At 48.7% G+C, this 22,159-nt stretch overlaps 1 protein-coding gene and 1 pseudogene across 1 annotated transcript in view; both read left to right on the top strand.

Moving 5' to 3' along the window:
- LOC128943636 (zinc finger protein 271-like) overlaps positions 1-22,159 on the top strand; it is a 592,338-nt gene that overhangs the window by 105,670 nt on the left and 464,509 nt on the right. The window lies entirely within an intron of this gene.
- Positions 2,066-3,212, top strand: LOC128943643 (cytochrome b-like; annotated as a pseudogene).

Below are 22,159 nucleotides of genomic sequence, written 5' to 3'. Positions count from 1 at the left end.
CTTGAGGTGACCTGTTGTGGGCACAGGAAATGAGTCAGATGCTGTGAGAAAACTGCCTGGGCTGCTGAATCCCACAGAACAAGTAAACCCAAACAGAGATGATTTCCTGTTTGCCAACTTCCCTCCAGGAGACACGTTTCATTCACACAGCTAGCAAGTGATCAGGACAATGTTCTTGGTTGTGCCTACAATTTGGCCTGTTTTGCCAGTAAATGACTAAAAACATAACCAAGAAAATGCAGGTTCTTCTTTAACACTCAATCCTGCTGTTCTACCAAAGACATAAAACAGCTTCTGAAATCATCTCCTTCAGGTACTTTTTTAAAATAATCAGTTGCATGCACCAATTCTTCTAAACTTGCTGGAAACTGTTGCCCAGAAAAGCTTCCCCAAAATCCCTCTGAGCTCTGGCATTTCTGTTGTGAAACAGCACAGCAGCATCTCCATGGTTCTTGAGCAGACACTCACTGCTTTGGAGTTTGCATTTCATCGCAATGGGAAGATCACTATTTTAGCACTCAGTCAAGGGTCAAGGTAGACAGTCAGATTATTTCAGGAGAAACTGTAGAAGGAAAGAGTCTTCCCCTGAATTCTGGGAACAACTACCTACTATTCTTCCTAATCACCATACTCATCCTAATCATCCCCAACAACCTATTCGTCCTGTTCATTTTCTGAGAAGGAGTTGGAATCATAACCTTCCTGCTAATCAGCTGATGACACGGCCGAGCAGAGGCCGACACCACCGCCCTCCAAGCCGTACTTTACAACCGAATCGTAGACATCGGACTTATCCTTTGCATAGTACGACTAGCCTCCACCACAAACACCTGAGAAATCCAACAACTTCCTCCCCCATCCCAATCTCCTACACTACCCCTACTAGGTCTCATCCTAGCTGCAACCGGAAAATCCGCTCAATTTGGCCTCCAGCCATGACTCCCAGCTGCAGTAGAAGGGCCAACACCCATATCCGCCCTACTCCACTCCAGCAAAATAGTAGTTGCCGGAATTTTCCTACTTATCTGAACCCACCCTCTATTCCATAATACCATACCGCCCTAACCCTGTGCCTCGGCCTAGGAGCTTTATCCACACTATTTGCAGCCACATGCGCCCTCACCGAAAATGACATTAAAAAAATCATTGCCTTCTCCACTTCAAGCCAACTAGGACTAATAATAGTCACAATCGAACTAAACCTACCCAAACTAGCCTTCCTCCACATCTCAACTCACACATTCTTCAAAGCCATGCTCTTCCTATGCTCAGGCTCCATCGTTCACAACTTAAATGGAGAACAGGACATCTGAAAAATAGGAGGACTCCAAAAAATACTCCCCACAACCACTGCATGCCTTACCATCGGCAAACTCGCCCTAATAGGAACACCATTCCTAGCAGGATTCTACTCAAAAGACCAAATCATTGAAAGCCTAAACACATCCTACTCAAACACTTGAGCCCTACTCCTAACCCTTCTAGCCACATCATTCACCGTGGTACACACAATCCGCATAACCGTACTAGTATAGACCTGCTTCGTTTGAATTCTGCCCTTGACTTCAGAAAGTGAAAACAACCCCGCAGTAACTTCCCCTATCACTCGCCTTGTGCTGGGAAGCATCCTGGCAGGATTCCGCATCACCTCATTCATCATCCCCACAAAAACCCCTCCAATAACCATGCCACCCTCTATTAAAATAATCTCCCTAATCGTAACAGCCCTAGGCATCGCTTTAGTTCTAGAAATTTCAAAAATAGACCAAACACTCATCCTCACAAAACAAGCCCCCTTCTCAAACTTCTCAACATCCCTAGGATACTTTAACCCCCTAACCCACCGCCTAAGTATAACCAACTTCCTCAAAGGAGGAGAAAACATCACATCCCACCTAATTGACCTCTCCTGATATAAAATACTAGGTCCAGAGGGGCTAGCCAGCCTGCAACTAATAGCAACCAAAACTGCCACCACCCTCCACTCAGGCCTAATCAAAGCTTACTTAGGATCATTTGCCTTATCCATTCTCATCATCCTCATATCCACATACAGAAATAACCAATGGCCGTCAACCTTTGTAAAAACCACCAAATCCTCAAAATCATCAACAACGCCCTAATTGACCTCCCAGCGCCATCAAACATCTCAACATGATGAAACTTTGGGTATCTAGTGGGCGTTTGTTTAATTACTCAAATCGTCACAGGTCTTCTGCTAGCTATGCACTACACAGCAGATACCAATCTAGCCTTCTCCTCTGTCGCTCACATATGCCGAGACGTACAATTCGGCTGACTCATCCGCAACCTCCACGCAAACGGAGCCTCCTTCTTCTTCATCTGCATCTACCTACACATCGGCCGAGGACTCTACTACGGCTCATACCTAAACAAAGAAGCCTGAAACATTGGAGTCATCCTCCTCCTCACCCTCATAGCAACTGCTTTCGTAGGATACGTCCTACCATGAGGCCAAATATCATTCTGAGGAGCTACAGTAATCACAAACCTATTCTCTGCCATCCCATACATCAGGCAAACACTAGTCAAGGGAGCCTGAGGCAGGTTCTCTGTCGACAGCCCCGCACTGACCCCATTGTTTGCTCTCCACTTCCTCCTTGCCTTCGTCATCATAGGCCTCACTCTCATCCATCTCACCTTCCTCCACGAAACAGGCTCAAACAACCTGCTAGGCATTCCCTCAGACTGTGACAAGATCCCCTTGCACCCATACTACACCATCAAAGACATCCTAGGATTCGTACTAATGTTCTCCCTACTTGTCTCACTAGCCCTATTCTCCCTCAACCTCCTAGGTGACCCAGAAAACTTCACCCCAGCCAACCCGCTAGTCACCCCTCCTCACATCAAACCAGAGTGATCTTTCCTATTTGCTTACGCCATCCTCCAATCCATCCCAAACAAACCAGGAGGCGTAGTAGCTCTAGCCGCCTCAATCCTCATCCTGTTCCTCACCCCACTACTACATACATCAAAACTATGATCAATACCCGTCCGTCCCCTATCACAAACCCTATTCTGAACCCTAGTCGGCAACATCCTCATCCTAACCTGAGTAGGCAGCCAGCCAGCAGAACACCCCTTCATCATCATCGGCCAACTAGCCTCATTCACGTACTTCACAATCATTCTAGTTCTGTTCCCCCTTGCGGCTGCCCTAGAAAACAAGCTCCTTAAACTTTAATTAACTCTAATAGTTTATAAAAACATTGGTCTTGTAAGCCAAAGATTGAAGACTAAACCCCTTCTTACAGTTACCCCACCACCCACCTCAGAAAGAAAGGACTCAAACCCTTTGCTCCAATTCCCAAACCTGGCATTTTTAACTAAACTACTTCCTGACCCTACTGCTAAAGAGCTCAAATCGCCCCCTGAGACAACCCCCGCACAAGCTCCAACACCACAAACAGAGTCAACAACAACCCTCACCCCCCCAATCAAAAGCAATCCCACCCCCTTTGAATACAACACAGCCACCCCACTGAAATCCAAGCGGACCGACAACAAACCCCCACTATTCACCATCCCCTCATCCGTCAACAACCCCAACACACCCCCTATTACAAGCCCCACCATCACAACCAACCCCATCCCAAAACCATAACCAACAACACCCCAGCTACCCCAAGCCTCCGGATAAGGATCCGCTGCCAGCGACACTGAATACACAAACACTGCCAACATTCCCCCTAAATAAACCATAACAAGTACTAAAGAAACAAAAGGGACCCCCAAACTCACTAGTCAGCTGCACCCCGCAACCGCTGCTACAACCAGCCCAACACCCCATAGTAAGGAGACAGGTTAGATGCAACCGCCAACCCCCCTAGAACAAAACCCAGCCCTAAAAACAAACCAGATTCTATCATAAATTCCCACTTGGCCTCTCTCTGAGATTTACGGCCTGAAAAGCCATCGTTACATAATTTAACTATAAGAACACCTAAATACGTCCTTCATTCCCTCCCCCATCCCCTTAACCACCCCCCCCCCCCAGGCACGTTTTCTTCTTGCTTTCAGGGTATGTATAATAATGCATCGCACTCTCTGCCCCATCAGACAGCTCATGAAATGTAGGATAATCCACATTACACCTCAAGATCTTCCACCAAAAACCCAAACGGATGGTATTCGGCCAGCCTACCTACCAGGCACATTCTTGCTTCAGGTACCATGCAACCCAAGTATTTCTACCCAAGGCCAAGCCGCAAGTGTCACCCAAAGACCCAGGATCTTACCTAATGTACACAACACCCAACCTAGAGAACGAGGAATGTCCCAGTACACCTTTGAATTCCCCTAGTCTTCAGGATTTGCCCACCTCCTAGGTAATATTCTCAGCCAACAGCCTTCAAGCACTCCCAAGCCAGACATGGTTATCTTTTGATCGCGCTTCTCACGAGAACTGAGCTACTCAACGTCATATGTGCTTTATTTTTTTGCCCTCAATCACATACCTCTCCTATACTTGCTCTTTTGCGCTATTGGTTGTAACTTCAGGATCATAACTTGCTTCATTCCTTCCTCCTTGCCCTTCACAGATACAAGTGGTCGGTTGAATACTCCTCCCTAACTTCATTACCTCGGCATACTGACCTCTTGCACTTGTTTTCTTTTAGCGTCTCTTCAATAAGCCCCTCAAGTGCAGAGCAGGTGTTATCTTCCTCTTGACATGTCCATCACATGACCGCCGAGCATATGAATCCGTTAACGCCCAGAATGTCATGATCTAAGGGATAAGGTCGTCGCAAACTTGGCACTGATGCACTTTGACCCCATTCATGGAGGGCACGCTACCTACCTCTAGACAACAGATAGTGTAATGGTTGCCAGACATATTAATTTTTTTATCATTCACTAGGAATTAACATTTAAATTCCATTTTATGAATCTATTTTTTTATCTAGACTTTTTTTTTTTCAAATAACTAAGCCACATATCCCTACATTGTCCAAACTACTTACCATCAATACACTTTCAATTAACTTTCCTCTATATTCCCTACTGTCAAAAATAATAACCAGCCACCATCATCACTCCCCTAACCACCCCCAAACAAACATAATATTAATCCCAAAGCTAGCCCCTCTCCAAACACCAAACAAAACCACAAGCCATGATGACAAACCATCAACCAACTATCCACCAAATTGCACGTCCTTGTAGCTTATAGAAAGCACGACACTGAAGATGTCAAGATGGCTGCCACACGCACGCAAGGACAAAAGACTTAGTCCTAACCTTACTGTTAGCTTTTGCTAGGTGTATACATGCAAGTATCCGCGCTCCAGTGTAGATGCCCTGAACACCTCAATCAGGGAGATAGGAGCGGGCATCAGGCTCACCACAACCATAGCCCAAGATACCTTGCAATTGTCCCACCCCCACGGGTAATCAGCAGTAGTTAATATTATGCAATGAGTGTAAACTTGACTTAGCCATAGCAAATCCGGGGTTGGTAAATCCTGTGCCAGCCACCGCGGTCATACAGGAGACCCAAATTAACTTTATAACGGCATAAAGAGTGGTCACATGCCATCCAAGTAGCTAAGATTAAAAAGCAACTGAGTTGTCACAAGCCCAAGATGCTAAAAAGGCCTCCCCATCAAAGAAGATCTTAGAACAACGATTAATTGAACTCCACGAAAGCCTGGGCCCAAACTGGGATTAGATACCCCACTATGCCTGGCCCTAAATCTTGATGCTTACACCTACTAAAGCATCTGCCTGATGCTTTAAGCACCAACGCTTAAAACTCTAAGGACTTGGCTGTTGCCTTCTTATATAAGGCGAAGCGACCTGGTTCTGAGGATCAGCACGGCGGCCCAAACTCTCCAGGGCCGCTCGGGCCAATGACACACGCAGGCATCAATATGATGGACGGTCAAAAGGCCTTTATTATCTCATCTCTTGGGTTGTTATAGTCTAAGGGGTCTCTACGTCAAAAGGGGGTTTGTCCTTCTTACCTATGGTTAGTAAGGAATGGAAAAGTACTGGGTGAGGAATGGAAAGTTACTGGTATTCGGTTAAGGGAGGCTACATTCCTATGTTAATTTCTTATCTAAGGGGAACAGAGGGTCCTGCCTTTCCGTGACATCGCGAGATCTTCCACAGCGCCTTTTCCCTATCTACCACATCTCCCCCCCCTTTTTCACAAATGAATGAGGTAGTCATATACATAGGTACTAAAATGAGGTATAATGTTGTAACTTGACAAGGGAAAGGGGTCTTGGGAGACCTGAGTAAGCTTTTGCCAGACAAGTTCGGAAAATCTTGTGACTGGCAGTGTTCCCTGGTTGAATTCACAGCAATTGTCGTCGGCCTAAGAACAGGATGTTGGTCCGTTCCTGGCGGCTCTGAACGAATGAGACCAGCTTGTTCAGCAGGCATGGTCCGAAGGTGACTGTTAGAAACAGCACCGCCAATGGACCTATCAGGGCAGAAATCAGAGTGGTTAGCCAAGGTGATTGATTGAACCAGGACTCGTACCAGCCCTGTTGGGCTTCCCTGTCTTTCTGTCTCTGAGCCAGTCGGTTCCGGAGTTCTGCCATGGAGTCTCTCACTACTCTCATGTGGTCTTCATAGAAACAACACTCCTCTTTCAAGGCGGCACACAGGCCCCCTTGCTGCATGAACAGGAGGTCCAGGCCTCGCCTGTTCTGCAAGACCGCTTCTGAGAGTGAGGCGACCGACTTCTCTAGAAAGGGGATGGATTTCTCGATCCTTTGCAGGTCCTCATCAATCGTTGCTTGCAGCTGTGACAGTCCTTGGTGCTGGGTTGCTAGGGCTGAGACACCCGTGGCCATTCCGGCTGCTCCCAGGCCGAGCAGCATTGCGATAGTTACACCTGTCAATATTTCTCTTTTGTGGATCCGGCTGGGTCCCTCAAGAAGATGGTACATTTCTTCGTCTGAGTGGTACAGGACCCTAGGAACAATCAGAACTTGGACACAGAAGTCGTTAGAGTCATTGGATTTGGGAAGGAACACACAAGGACTCACTCCGGATCGCTGGCAAACACACATCCCAGATGCGGATGGGACTGCCCACTTACTGTTTTTCCTGTTAGGCTTGACAATTTTGGTGCAGACATTGCCTTTCCGCCTAGCTAGGGTTGCATTGCCAAAGCATCTGCCTCGGCCTGTGACTTGACTCAGGGTGATTTCTTTGCGAGGGGTATCCCATCTGCACTGGTGAGGGGCGTCGGCTGTGGAGTAAACTGAGTGTTTAAAGCGACTCCTTCGTAAAAGGGGGGTTTGACATTGTAACAAAGCTAGCAGGATTCGGTTCGATTACGGTTGGATTCGTTCAGGGATACAAAGGTAGCTTCTAACATACGAAGGATTGGGTCTGAGTCTGACTCAGTTAAGCGGCTCATCTGAAAGGTTTCCGCTTGACCGGTTGGGACATTGCTGACCCCTGTAGGTAAGGTTTTGGGGTAGGTTACGTTTCTCCCTTTCGGCATGCTTTTAATCGCTTTGTTGGGTCTGACCGCTCGGGGTGCTGACGGTTGAAGCCTGATAATTTGCACGTTCACCCTCTCTTTTGACCCTTGAAGGACCACTGTCCACGTTCTGCTTATTGCCCAGCTAGGGTGATGTAGCTGCAAAACTGTCATGTTGTAGTCTGTACATTTCTGAAGTTTGGGGATTTTATGGCGATATCGATGGAAGTTTCCAGGTATGAAGATGGGTGTTTTGCAGCCAATGGGTGCCCAGGTGAACTGTAGGAATTTGTCGGGCTCTTGTGGATCCCACCCAGGCCCCGAAGGTCTGGCATCTGTGACAATGGTTTCACAACCCCAGTGCCCACAATGTCCCCACCCTGGGTGATTGCAGTAGCTTTTCCCAGGGTTTGAAGCTGGGCACCAGTAGGATAGGTACGAGTGTGTGACGTGTGGGGAATAGGGGTTTACCCTTGGCTGTCCTGGAAACAGGTCGGTGATGCGGAGCACAAAGGATGGGGTGTTCGGTGTGGTGATTTCTCTGAGCACTTTGCCACTACTAAGGTGTCGCATGACCCACCTGAAGGGCCGATGGGGGTAGTGGTCTGGGCTGGCTTGCCCCCTGGCAACAAGCCCCAACAGCAAAATCACACAGAAACACCCTTGGTGCTTGGGTCTCACCCGTGCGGGTCTCTCAGGCGCTGCCTGACGGCTTGGTGGTCTGTCACTTTCATCTGGAACCGGGATGTACGCGTCACGAGGGCGTCCCACGAGAGTGTCCTGTAAACAAAGACTCGCAATTCTTGTCAGTCTCATTCTGCTTGCTATGAAGGTCCGGTTTAATCGACTTATGTGGACACCACCTGATTTTGCCGTCCTTTTTGACAGCTGCGTACCCTCGCCCTGTGAGCATCAGCCTCCAACCCCGTTCCCACTCGCCTAGCTCGTTTCTGATTACCACCTGTGGGCCCTCTTCTAGCGTTCGAGTGGCCCAGTGTTTTTGGATGGGACTGTTTGTTTCATCCTCCCTAGGAAATTGATTCAGTGCCAGCAAAGCGGTTGCCAGCATACGTGCCTGATCTCCCGGGGGAATGGCATTGGCAAAGCCCTCTGCTTTTGCCAACACTTCTATCTTGGTTTTCAGGGTCTGATTTGCTCTCTCAACTATGGCCTGTCCGGTACTGTTATATGGGATGCCTTGCACTAACGTGATGCCCCATTTCGAGGCGAATTCCTGTACTAGTTTGGAGGTGAAATTGGAGCCATTGTCCGTTTTGATCTGCTTGGGGATACCAAGCCAAGCCATGGCTGTCAGCCAGTGCTGAATTGAGGTTTTGGAGTTGGTTTTGGGGTGCTGTGTGGCTATGATCGTTCCGCTATAAGTGTCCACTGTCACTGCAAGCCATGCTCGGCGCTTCAGCAGTTGACATAAGGTGAAGTCCGACTGCCAGATTTCTGAGGGCTTGAGACCTCTTGGGTTGACCCCGCAGGTCCATAGGGGTGACTTCTGGCAATGAGGGCAGGTGGCTACCACATGTTTTGCGTCCGCTGTCGAGATTTCGCATCTCTTCGCCAGTGCTTTGACTCCGATGTGGAGCGACTCGTGCAGTTGACGGGCTTTTTGCAAGGTCCAAACGCCTTTTGCTGCGGCGTCCGCTTTGTCGTTGCCGATCTGGAAGTAACCTTTGACTGGGTCATGGCTGTTGATGTGGATGACTGACACGGTGCTCTGTCGCGAGGAGAGTGCTTCTTCCAGCATTAGGGCTGCTGCTGATGTTGACACTCCTGGTCCTGCCATGGCTAGGCAGAGCCTTGTCACGAATATAGAGTCCGTTATGATGTTGAGGTGTTCGTCTTGGAAGAGTCCGCACGCCAAAACCACTGCTGCTGCCTCTAGCTGTTGCACTGACAGTGTGGGGTCATTCGCTTTGACGCAGTGCCATTGCTCTCCTGCCTGCCACACTGCTGCTGCGGTTGAAGTCGTGGAGGAAGCGTCTGTGAAGACCGTTGGTCCCAGCTGCGGTCTGTCCTTGACCTTCGGTGGCATGTCCATGTCGACCATGGTCAGCAGCTGAGTCCAGGGTGGTCTGGAGGAGTAGGAGATTTCTCCTCCAAAGCCGGAGAGAGCAAGGGCCAGGTACTCTGATATTGTGGCTGACTCCATGGTCGGCTGCTTGCGAAACGGAAGGTGGATGCTTGTCGGCTCGGTCCCTAGGTGTTTCAAGGCGAGTCTCCTGCCTTTCATGATGAGGCTGGCGATGCATTCGATTCCTGGGGAAAATGCACGAGTGGGTCTTCCGAGGACCACCCATTGGATTGGTCGGGCCTTTTCAGCAAGTCCTTGGGCCAGTGCTCCCACTCCCCCCTTCGGTGTAAAGTGGACGTACAGGTCCAGTGGCATGGCTGGGTTCCACCTGGCAAGTGTGCCAGTGGCCATCTGGTTTTCGATGAAGTCGAGGGAGCTCGTTGCTTGCGGTGTCAGTTCCTTGGGATCCCAGGGGTGCTTTCCTTTCAGGAGGTCGTACAGAGGGTCCATGACCTCGGGAGGAATCTGGACAATGTTGCGAAGCCACTGCAGCGATCCTACCAGGCGTTGCACGTCGTGGAGCGTCTTGATGTCTCGACGGACCTTCACCTTGGGGGGTGTCACGTAGGAGCTTGTGGTCCCCACTCCCAGGAAGGTCACGCAGGGTCCTCTCTTGATCTTCGCACTCGCGATCTCGAAGCCGTTGGCCTGAAGGGTTTCCGTGATTGTGGACACCAGGTGATCTACTTGGCTTGTCGATGGTGCTGCGACCAGGATGTTGTCCATGTATTGGATGATGGTTGCGGTGGGATAGGAGTGTTGGACTGGCATCAGTGCTTTGTCCACGGTGATTTGGCATATGGTCGGGCTGTCGACGAGGCCTTGCGGAAGTACTCTCCATTGGAAGCGAAGGCTGGGCTGCTTGCCGTTCCGAAATGCCACGGAAAAGGCGAATTGTTCTCTGTCCTCAGGGTGCAGGGGTATTGAAAAGAAGCAGTCCTTGATATCCAGTACTGCGCATGGCTGCCCTGCGGGGATGGCTGAGTTCGCGGGGAGCAGTGTCTGGACTGGACCCATTGGTCGGATCGTCTTGTTCACTTCTCTCAGGTCGTGGATGAGACGATAGCCTTCTCCGGACCTTTTGGGGATCACAAATGCAGGGGTGTTCCATAGGCTGGTGGAGGGCTCTATGTGACCCTTTTGCAGTTCGCAGTCGACCAGTTCCAGCAAGGCTGCCATTCGAGGCTCTGTCAGGGGCCACTGCTCAACCCATACAGGGTCTGATGATTTCCAAGTCAACTTGATTGGCAGCGGAGGGTGTACGGCAGTGGCCCTCATGATAAATTTGTGATCCGAAATCCGAGCATGGAAAGGACGTCCCTTCCTAACAGGGGTGGAGAATTTTGCAAAGTTGACTGCTCCCTGTGGGGGCATAGGGTATGAGGGTCCCCTGCCCCACTGGGGGTTGCTGTAGCTGGGCCGTCTCGCATTTGCAGCGGGAGGAGGCTGAGTGTGGCCCGCGTGCCCCCTCCCTCTCCCATTTCCCCGGGGCCAGGATCTACAGTCCCTAGCGAGGCATCTGCCCGCAGCTCCAACAGGTCCCTCTCGGGCGTGCTTGGAGTGAGGGTGCTGCCAGGGAAAGCTGTGCCGGCTGGGGACAGCTCGCTGAGTTGCTGGCCTTCCACCGAAGCCTGGGCTAACGCGGTCGTCCTGCCACTCCTGCTTAAATGCAATCCACCCTGCCCCTTCAAAAAGCATGCGGCTTATTTGCGTAATATCAAAAGTGAGCAGGTCGTTATTGCTAGAAAGGCCGTCCACAAGAGTGGGTACTACAGCTGAGTTGATCCCTTTTTCTGAAATCCCTTTGACTTTATTTGGGTTAACTGGGGTATATGCCCTTTGTTGGTTCCCCCGCGCTCCGGCGACCCTCACCGGGGAAGCGTGCATGGAGGCTGGCGGTGCCCGGTCCCCACAGGCTGCTTTTAATTTTCCCCAATCGGTGAGTTTGTGTCGTGATTGTTTCCCGATATTGTTTAAAGCTTTATTTGGTTTCGCTTGAAACCGCATTAATTCTGCTCTCTCGGTTTCCGAGTCCCAGCCGGGCTCGGTCGGCTCTTCCGAGCTGTCTGAGCAGCTGTTACTTGACTCTGAGCCGGAAGCTGACTGCCGGTACATTTCCGGCGCTCTGTGCCGTTTTGTGTGGCTTCGACCTCGCTCCTCCCTTCGGGGGTCATGCCGTTCCCACCCCCTGAGGTCCCCTGGCCTCCTGCTGGGGGAGGTCCTTGCCCTGTAAGGACCTAATTTGAATAGAGCGCTCTGGTTGGTCTTACGCGTCTCCGCGGGGGCCGCCCCGTCTCCCCGCTCGCCTGCGCATGCGTTGTTAAGCAGCCTGACTGCATTTCCGCCCCCCGCCTCCTCCTTTCCACCCTGACCACGTGGTTCGGCGCCATTTTCAAACGCATATGGTGGGGGGGAGTTCCGCGCCTCCTCCGCGAGCCCCTGCCAAAAGGATCGCGCGTGCTGCTCTGCCTCCTGCGCCGGATCGGCGACCGACGGGTAAGAGACAGAGAAACCGCGGATTTTTCAGATGGTTCCGCGGGGGGGCTAGGACCCGGTGGGCTCTGCAGGAAGGTTGGGGGGTCCCCTGGAGGTTCCGGGGGTTCTCCTGGGGGCTCCGGGGGGTCTGGGCTCGGGCTCGGGAAGGGGCGGAACGCGCCTGGCCCCGGCATATTCCCGCCTTCAATACGATTGCTCTCAGAGGCGGTCTGCGTCGCGGCCTCCACCCCCAGCTTTGGTGTAGCTGATAAACGTGTACGCGCGGCTTCCCGCGTCTCCTGTTCTTCTAACGTCTTGCGTAGGGCCTCTTCTACTTTCCCCCACGCTTCGAGGTTTTTACCACTGCCTGCGGACTTAGAGTCCTTTGCTGAGGTGGCAGTGCACTTCTCCCGCGCTTCCGAATATAATATATTTACCGGACGTTCGATCGTCCCGAGCTCTAGGACCCTTGCAATACCAAGATTAGAATTCCTGAGCTCACTTTTAATTCCCCATTGCTCATGAGTCTGACTTACGACCTTTGCTGTGGATTCCATGGTCCATGCTGGTCCGGAGGCGTCCTTCCCGCTGTGGTCAGACCTGCTGCCACAGCCACCGTCCTCTGTCCAGGAGAATCCCGTTCTCCGGGCGCTGCAGCTTTCCCGGGTTTCGGCACCAGTTGTTGCCTTCTTATAAAAGGCGAGGCGACCTGGTTCTGAGGATCAGCACGGCGGCCCAAACTCTCCAGGGCCGCTCGGGCCAATGACACACGCAGGCATCAATATGATGGACGGTCAAAAGGCCTTTATTATCTCATCTCTTGGGTTGTTATAGTCTAAGGGGTCTCTACGTCAAAAGGGGGTTTGTCCTTCTTACCTATGGTTAGTAAGGAATGGAAAAGTACTGGGTGAGGAATGGAAAGTTACTGGTATTCGGTTAAGGGAGGCTACATTCCTATGTTAATTTCTTATCTAAGGGGAACAGAGGGTCCTGCCTTTCCATGACATCGCGAGATCTTCCGCAGCGCCTTTTCCCTATCTACCACACTTGGCGGTGCCCCAAACCCACCTAGAGGAGCCTGTTCTGTAATCGATGATCCACAGTATGTCCGACCATTCCTTGCCAAAACAGCCAACATACCGCCTTCACCAGCTTACCTCCCCTGAAAGCTCAGCAATGAGTTCAATAGCCCCACCACGATAACGAGACAGGTCAAGGTATAGCCTATGGAATGGTAGCAATAGGCTACATTTTCTAAGATAGAACATAGCGGCAAAGGGGTATGAAATAACCCCTGGAAGGTGGATTTAGCAGTGAAGTGGGACAATGGAGGCCTCTTTAAGCTGGCCCTGGGGCACGTACATACCGCCCGTCACCCTCCTCACAGGCGCCCCCCCCCCCACCATTAACTAATAAGCTATTTAGCCACAGATGATGTAAGTTGTAACAAGGTCAGTGTACCAGAAGGTGCACTTAGACTACCAAGACATAGTTTAAGCAAAAGCATTGAACTTACACCTGAAAAATGTCTGCTAACACCAGATTGTCTTGATGCCAAACTCTAGCCCAATCAACATGATCTGGAATAACAAAGCTACTCCCCCGCACCCAACTAAAGCATTCACTGTTCCCAGTATAGGCGATAGAAAAAACACCATTGGTGCGATAGAGACCACGTACTGTAAGGGAAAGATGAAATAATAATGAAAACTAAGCTATAAACAGCAAAGATCAAGCCTTGTACCTTTTGCATCATGGTCTAGCAAAAGAAATAATGCAAAATGAATCTAAGTTTGCTACCCCGAAACCCAAGCGAGCTACTTATGAGCAGCTATTATTGAGCAAACCCATCTCTGTGGCAAAAGAGTGGGATGACTTGTCAGTAGAGGTGAAAAGCCAATTGAGCTGGGTGATAGCTAGTTGCCTGTGAAACGAATCTAAGTTCACTCTTAATTCTTCTCCAAGGAAAACCTACAAACCCTAATGAAGCGAATTAAGGGCCATTTAAAGGAGGTACAGCTCCTTTAAAAAAGAATACAATCTCTACGAGCAGATAAATACTGGTTTTTCCAACTGCATTGTGGGCCCTCAAGCAGCCATCAACAAAGAGTGCGTTAAAGCTCTACACTACAAAAATATAAGAACCTTATGACTCCCTCCCCATTAACAGGCTGACCTATATTCAAATAGGAGAAATAATGCTAGAATGAGTAACCAGGGTCCTCCCTCTACGACGCAAGCTTACATCTGTACATTATGAACAAGCCGCCAATATATGACAAATCAAACAAGCACAGTATTAAGTATCTTGTTAACCTGACAGAGGAGCGTCCATTAAGAAAGATTAAAAGCTGTAAAAGGAACTAGGCAAACCCGTCAAGGCCCGACTGTTTACCAAAAGCATAGCCTTCAGCAAATCCAAAACAAGTTTTGAAGGTGATGCCTGCCTGGTGACTCACGTTCAACGGCTGCGGTATCCTACCCGTGCAAAGGTAGTGGAATCAATTGTCCCACAAATCGAGACTAGTATGAATGGCTAAACGAGGTCTTAACTGTCTCTTACCGGCAATCAGTGAAATTGATCTCCCTGTACAAAAGCAGGGATAAGCCTGTAAGACAAGAAGACCCTGTGGAACTTCAAAACCAGCAACCACCTTAAAACACATACTCACCTACTGGGTTCACTGACACATAAGCTTCTGGTCTGCGTTTTTCAGTTGGGGTGACCTTGGAGCAAAACAAAACCTTCAAAAATTAGACCACACCTCTAGATTAAGAGCAACCCCTCAACGTGCTAATAGCATCCAGACCCAATACAATTGATTGATGGACCAAGTTATCCCAGGGATAACAGCGCAATGTCCTCTGAGAGTCCGTATCAACGAGGAGGTTTACGACCTCGATGTTGGATCAGACATCGTAGTGTTGCAGCCGCTACTAAGGGTTTGTTTGTTCAACGATTAACAGTCCTACATGATCTGAGTTCTGGAGCAATCCAGGTCGGTTTCTATCTATGATGAACTCTTCTCAGTACAAAAGGATAGGAAAAGTGAGGCCAATACCAGAAGCAAGCCTTCGCCTTAAGTAATGAAAACAACTAAATTACAAAAGGCTATCACACCACTCCACGTCCAAGAAAAGGACCAGCTAGCGTGGCAGAGCTTGGAAAATGCAAAAGACTTCAGTCCTTTAACTCAGAGGTTCCAATCCTCTCCCTAGCTTAACCCAAACAATCCTCAATGACTAACTACCCCCTCATTATTAACCTCATCATAGCCCGTTCCTATGCCCTCCCAATCTTAATCGCAGTAGCCTTCCTTACACTAGCAGAGCGCAAAATCCTAAGCTACATTACAACAGTAGTCCAAGTCCAACTATTCAGCCTTCCCTGAAGGTCTGCCAGTCTGCATTTTCAAAGATGTCTTGCTTGTCCCAGCAAACTGAGGAAATGACAGACTCTGCTGCCACAGACTCTCCCATGGAGCCATTGGAAGCCCTGCAGGTTCCCTTGCAAATGCTGCCCCTGTGGCTACAGACACCCACTTTTAAGATGAACGCCTTGACAGGAGCTTTACCAAAACAGTGGTATCCTAATGCTCTTTCTGTTTCAAAACCAGAAACTCAGTCACTAAGAAAGAGAAGGAAGACATACAAAAGCCAGGTTAGGATACACCCTAACCTAAGTAGAGAGGAAACATCTACTTACGTGTGAAATGTGCTACAAAATAGGCACCATAGGTAATTCCATAGGCAGCGAAAAGCAAAGGAGCAATTCCCTCAATCATTTTAACACTGTCCTGCAAGTTTGCAGGCTGTGCTCACACACTGGGAAAAGCAAGGCTCCTGTCAGTGTGCAACAGCCCACTGAAAATTGCCACAATCAGGAGGATTCTCCTGAACTGAGCAAGTGCTAGGACTGCTCTGACACTCAGGCTTTCCATGCACCAGGGTAACCTTCTGATGTCACTACGACAAGGTGGCAAACATGCCCTGACATCACAAAGCAAATGCTCCATGTTGGTCTGTAAATTTATGCCAAGCAATAACCAACCTTCCCTACAGGAAACCAAAAATAGCCTGGGAACTTCTCCTCTGTCACAAAGCAGCACAAATTCCCCTTGTGGCCCAAACCCTGTCTTTCAAGGGATCCAACAGGAACTCCAGGAGTGCACAAAGCACCTACAGCCTGTACCCCAACTGAGCACTCAGATGGCACCCAAGCAAAGGAAACGAGACCAAGAAAATGGCCCAAAGCATTGCTCATCTGAGAAATTACCCTTCTTTTAATTTTTTAAAGGTTTATTAAACCTTAAGAAAAGGCTGTATAAGGAAAGATTGAAGCACTGGGAAGTCTCCATGATTAGCAGCCGCATGCTCATCTACAAAAGGGATGCTCTGCTTTTCATACCCTTAGCCCCTCCCAATGTTTTTTCAGTCAACTCTTTCTCTGCTATCCAGTGGTGGAGATTACTTTCTTGCATCTTGATGGGAGGTCAGGGGTTGTTACACCCCGCCTGCTGGTCACAAGGCAGCCCTCCCCAACTGCCCTGACTACCAAGGCTATTACAAGGGGGATAAGAAAGAGGACTATGAGAGGACATATTACAATAACAGCACTTTACATTTGAACAGAATATCTATCCACATAATATCTATCTCTTAATTGTGAGAGCCAACTATTACATTACTCACCTATAATGCACAGAAGCAAGAAAGAAGGCACTGGGTTGGCATAACAGCTGAAATCATTGCTAACAAATCTCCCCACATATTTGCACCTTTATTGGACAGGGCCAGGACTCCTGTGGATGTACATCTCTGCCTTTCTTCCCCTTTGGAAGCAGTCAACCTGGCAACTTGTGGGGAAACCAAGGGCTTTGTGGGGGCTGCATTGCTCTGCACACACCCAGGCCACCTGTGGCACAGAGCTTTGGTGCCTAAAAAGATCAACCAGAGGAAAACAGCTGGAGAAGGTTTCATTTGGACCTTTCTTCCCTGCTAACAGAAGTTGTCAAAATGAAAGTGACCAAGCAGGGCCTGATCCCTGCTGCCAGCTCAGGGTTAGAAAGGAGGCATTACTTGATTTCATTGCTGGGTGCACAGGGAGTAACTTCCCTAAGTCATGCACACCCAGCAATCTCACCTAGTAGTTTGTATCCATGGAACTAAGACATATTCAATACTTTGTTTACAGGCTAAGCATTACAGAAACTTACAGGCTAAGCATTACTTCCAATTTATTGACATATTTCAATCACTTCTCAGAATTTATTGACATCAGAGTAGGAGTGTCCTGTAGATCCCTGCTGGTCATTGTCACAGGTTCAGGTGACCCATGCACAAAATAACCCAGGACAAAACTGGGCTTGCAAAGCAAATTCATTCTATTACTTGCAGTAGCATATAATACATACTGACCTCTGGATTCCCAAAAATCCACTGAACAGGAGAAGGAGTTGGAGCTTGGTGCTCAGCAGCAGGGGCAGGTAGGCAGTGCACTTGCAGGACATCCCCTTGATCAAAAGGCTGTGCATCTCGTCCTTCTCAAATCTCCAGCCCACAACTAGGCCTTGTATCTCCTGCTCAGGAGTGGAATTTTCCCAGTTACAGCATCAGCTCACACATGCCTGGCTGTGAGATGATGGCTCAGGATGACTCCATGACTCCCTGCCACCAAGGGCTCCATTGTGCATTGCTCTCCTTTCAAAGCTTGATTGCCCACCCATTGACCAATCCATTGTTTCTCTTTCAAGGCTCAAGGTCCCACTTGTTAAACAAGACACTTTTCTTCATTGTCTTGTCAACCCGCTCAAACATGGATCAAATATGGCAGGGCCTGGGACACGACTCCAGTTCCTGACACAGTCATTTGGGAAATATTCCCATTCCTCAAATTCTCCTTTGGTGGTCAAGAGCCTCCTAAAAACACTTTCTTCCCCTTGAATGCATTCCAGCTACCTTCTTAGCAGGACCACTCTCCTTATTCTCAAGGCCAAGATAGCCACTTGCACACAGTAAGCACTGCTGTGGGGGAATACATGGTTCAGCACTCCTGTTAAAGCTAAAGGAATTGAAAAGACTATGCCCTGTTTGTTGGACTTAATGCCTCTCCATCCTATTCTGGGAATTAAACACAAGTGTTTCATCAATACACCCTGCAAGTGCTCTTGCTGAGTGAAGCCACATTGATGTGTCAATAAAGCAGCCAGGACTCAGTTTCTTCATGCAGGGAAAGCCAATTCTTTATTGACATAACTCATTTTTATACTGTTTTCACAGACCTCGTGTTCAACTCCAACTGGCTGGTAGTTTCCTTGCCACACAATTTATTGCTTAGAAGGTGTATTAGTGTGTACATGCTAAGACTCACACTTTCTAAGACTCACTCTTACTCAGGTGATTACATTTTTCTTTTGTGGACTCTCATGGGACAGGTTTCTTGTTTATTATAGATGCAAACAGTTTTCTCAGCACAATAGCTTGTTGTGCTGAGTGCACTCATGACTATTCCCATGGGAAGTTAGCTGGCTGCATGTAGAAGACGCAACAGGACAGCTGGGAATTTACCATAGTGTGGTAAATAGGTATGATTCGTGCTGATAAAAATTGAAACAAGAATCAATATTGATACAGTAAATAATATTTGGAGATATTAAAGCAGTAAAAAGTTGTAATGCCAAAGAAAAAGGGAGAGGAGGGGATCTACCTCCCCCCGCCCCCTCCCGGCAGATGTTCAGGAACAGGAGGAAAGCAAGAGATAATGGTTGCTAAAAGCTAACAAAGAAGGGACACTCTGGTTGTGTACCAGGAAAATTCTTATTATAGGGGATTTTTTGCCTTGATGCCTAAATGCAGTAATTTTGTTAGTTTTGGCTTACATTGTATTGGCTTAGTGGGCATGTGTAACGCAAAGGTGAATTAAAGGACAAAGAGGAAAACTACAAAATCTTCCTCAGATGACCCCCAAAGACTTGTGCGACCACCAAACCGAGTGGTGGCACATGCGTGGTAAAGATGATAATGAGGGCGGAGGTAGAAGTGTGCTACACACTTGATAATGAGGGCGGAGGTAGAATCGAAAATGGGAGGAGACAGCATTGACAGATGGCATATAAGGAAGAATCTTCACTTGGCAAGCTCGTACGTGATTTGGCAAGGGTCCCAGAGCCCTGCACTCCACACCCCGTGGTTATCTTTTGCTTATGTGCTATTATTGGAACCAAATTCTCCCTTATTTTAATCAAATTATATTGTAACCAATTTTATATTTTTTTATTTTAAATAATAAATTAAAATTGCTACTACTTTTAATAATGTTTGGGGTTTTTTTATGATGGGATAATGTTGGAGAATTTTACTCAGAAATGGCTTACAGAGTTTTGTTCAGACATGCCATAATCATATACAGCTGATGGAAAAGTAAAAGGCAGGTGTGAGGAGCAAATTCTCAGAGCCTGTTTCTGTAAAGAACAAGGTTCTCAGGCACATTTATGTAAGCAGCAGAAGTTCTCAGGTTGTTTTTTAATAACAAGTAAATATCTTGTCCTTGGATAAGTTATGGGAAAGCAAAAGTGACAAACATGGAAGCCTTGAGAACTGTTCATATCAGGGTGAGAAAACAAATCTTGTTTCAATAACAAACCACAGGTATTGAAAACAAAAGGAGGGGTTGATGTTTAATCTGCAATCTATGATGAGCTCGGGTTTTGCAATATGTATGAACTTAATTAACACTGTTATAAAATGTGCCTGGTGGATCAATAAATTGGAGTTCCATGCGGATCAGAGGATGGGTCATCTCCCTTCGCTTTCTACAGGATAAGTGGGCAAACATACCAATAGGAAGGCCTGATTTTAAAAGGCCTTTCTTTTCTAATAACCCTACCTGTGTGCAACACATTATGACTTTCTTTCAGAAATTAATGAAGAAAACACAAATTGCCTACTAAAACCCTTCTTCCTCCTGCCAAATCAGTTCACTCCTCAAGCACAAGCCTCAGGCAAATCCCTGATGTGCCTCTCTCCCAGCAGCTCAGAGCTGCATTGCACAGCGCTTGCTGTGCACCAGAGAGCACAAAGCAGGCTGGCCTGGTGGGCCTGCATATTTCTGCCAAACACTATGTATGTCACACCTTTGCTCTGGCTCAGTGCAGACCTGCAGGGTTGCAGGCGCTTCCTCCCAGAGCTGCGTGAGGCGCTGGCTCCTGCAGATGGGCCCTGCCAAAGCTGTCCCTGCCTCACGCTGGCCTCGCTTCCCCTGGCACAAGTATCGGGCCTGAAGGAGGCTGCCCTGTGTTCCAGCCTGCCGAGCAGCCCGGCTCCCTGCCCCGGAGCCCAGAGTGCTGCACACACTGCTGACCTTTGTCAGGAGTTGCAGGGCAGCCGGCAGAAGAGGAGTAATCCTCAGCCAGCCCAGCGGCCCTCGGCTGCCCTTAGCCTTTCTCTGCTCCTTGGCACACTGCAGATGGCCAATGCCTCCAGGCTGGGCTGTGCCCAGCATGGCTGCGCTTCCCCTCGGCAGCAGCCAGCTGCCACCTGGGCTCTGAGGGCGGAGGATTCGCCCGCTCCCAGGAAGAGGCACCCAGGGCCCGACTGCTGCCTCTTGCAGCTCCAAGGGCCTCCTTCCAGCCTGCCTCTGCCGAGGCTCAGGCTGCTCCGGCCTCTGCCGGGGCTCTGCTGGGGCTCCAGTCTGGGCAAGGCTGGGCCCGCTCTCACCTCACAGGCGCTGACAGCTCTGCACCACTGGAGACCTTCCCAAGCACTCTCTCTGATCTTTCTGCTTTCTCACTTGAACAAGGCTCTCCTCCAGCCAAAGAGATTATTGCATTTAGGGATCCACGTCCAAGTGGCAGGAGCTCAAATGCTCTCGAGTCACAGCTGAAGGCCTGCATCTGCATAAGATGTTTGGGCTGCCCCATTCTTCCTTTGCTTTTGCCTTCAAATGCCATTGTCCTTTCTGCCTCAAATAGAAGTACCAAAGATGGCCAAAAACTGACCTGTGGACCATATTCCAAAGGCAGTCTGGTCTGGAGAGGATGAATGAAGAAGATCCTTCCCCACTTTGACACCATACCAAAGACATCGTTTCACTTTCCACCTTTAAGAAACAACAGACAATTCAGAAGGAATTCTTGAGTTTATTCACAGAGTGAGAAGGAAGGGGATCTTCAAGGTGAGTTGTGGTTTCAGAAACTTTATTGATTTTCAATCCTACTCTGCAGTCCAATTAGAAAATCCTACTCTAACCCTAACCCTTACATTAATTCTAATCCTTATGCTTATCCTTATCCTTATCCTTATCCTTATCCTTATCCTTATGCTTATCCTTATGCCTATGCTTATCCTTATCCTTATCCTTATCCTTATCCTTATCCTTAATCTAATCCTAATCCTAATCCTAGTCCTAACCTACAATCCTACTCTAAACCTGTTAAGGAATAAATAAACGGTCCTGATGTGATTGTCACATTTTTGTCTCCTTCCTCTTCACTGAAACAATCAGTGGCACCAGGCTGGACGCAGGCTCAGCATATCTTACAAATGGATGCTGCCCAAAGGGAAAAAAACCAAATCAACAAAAACCAATGAACCATGACTTTCCAAGCTCAGTGCTTCACAGGATTCCTCCTGCCCCTAGAAGGATGCAGGAAGAGGAACAATGGGACCGTCTACACCTCCATCTTTATGTGCAGGATTTTGCCATCACAGGCGAACCTGGCCCAGAATCCCACTCATCCATTTATACAGGTGTCTTCATCTTGCTGAGATTTTAGCCCTGCCAGTGCTCTAGAAATGGTGCTTTCTGTCCTTGGAGTTTCTTCTTTTCAGGAAACTCCAAAGCCTCTCATTGGTCCCTCTCTTTGTAAGACAGGCACTGTGCTGATTTCCGCAGGGAGACAGAGCAGTGTCTACCTTTCCATGCCCTGCCCCTCGTGTGCTGGTTGGCACCTTCCTTCCCTGCAGGGCCAGCCCAGTGGCACTGGGTCCTGTAGTTCCCTCTCTGCCACACAACCTGGCAGCAACCCTGGCACAGTTCCCATCTGCTCGAGGGTGCCAGGCAGCAGATGGGGCTGGGGCAAGTCCCTCCTGGCTGTCCCTGTTTGTGTGGCAGAAACTTCTGAGGGTGGGCT

Source organism: Melozone crissalis, unplaced genomic scaffold, assembly GCF_028551555.1.
Source record: "Melozone crissalis strain CALT ecotype California unplaced genomic scaffold, PUWL_Pcris_2 ptg000052l_1, whole genome shotgun sequence".
NCBI classification, from domain to species: Eukaryota; Metazoa; Chordata; class Aves; order Passeriformes; family Passerellidae; genus Melozone; species Melozone crissalis.
Note: the sequence above shows the minus strand (reverse complement) of the source record. Positions and strands in the feature narration are given on the sequence as shown.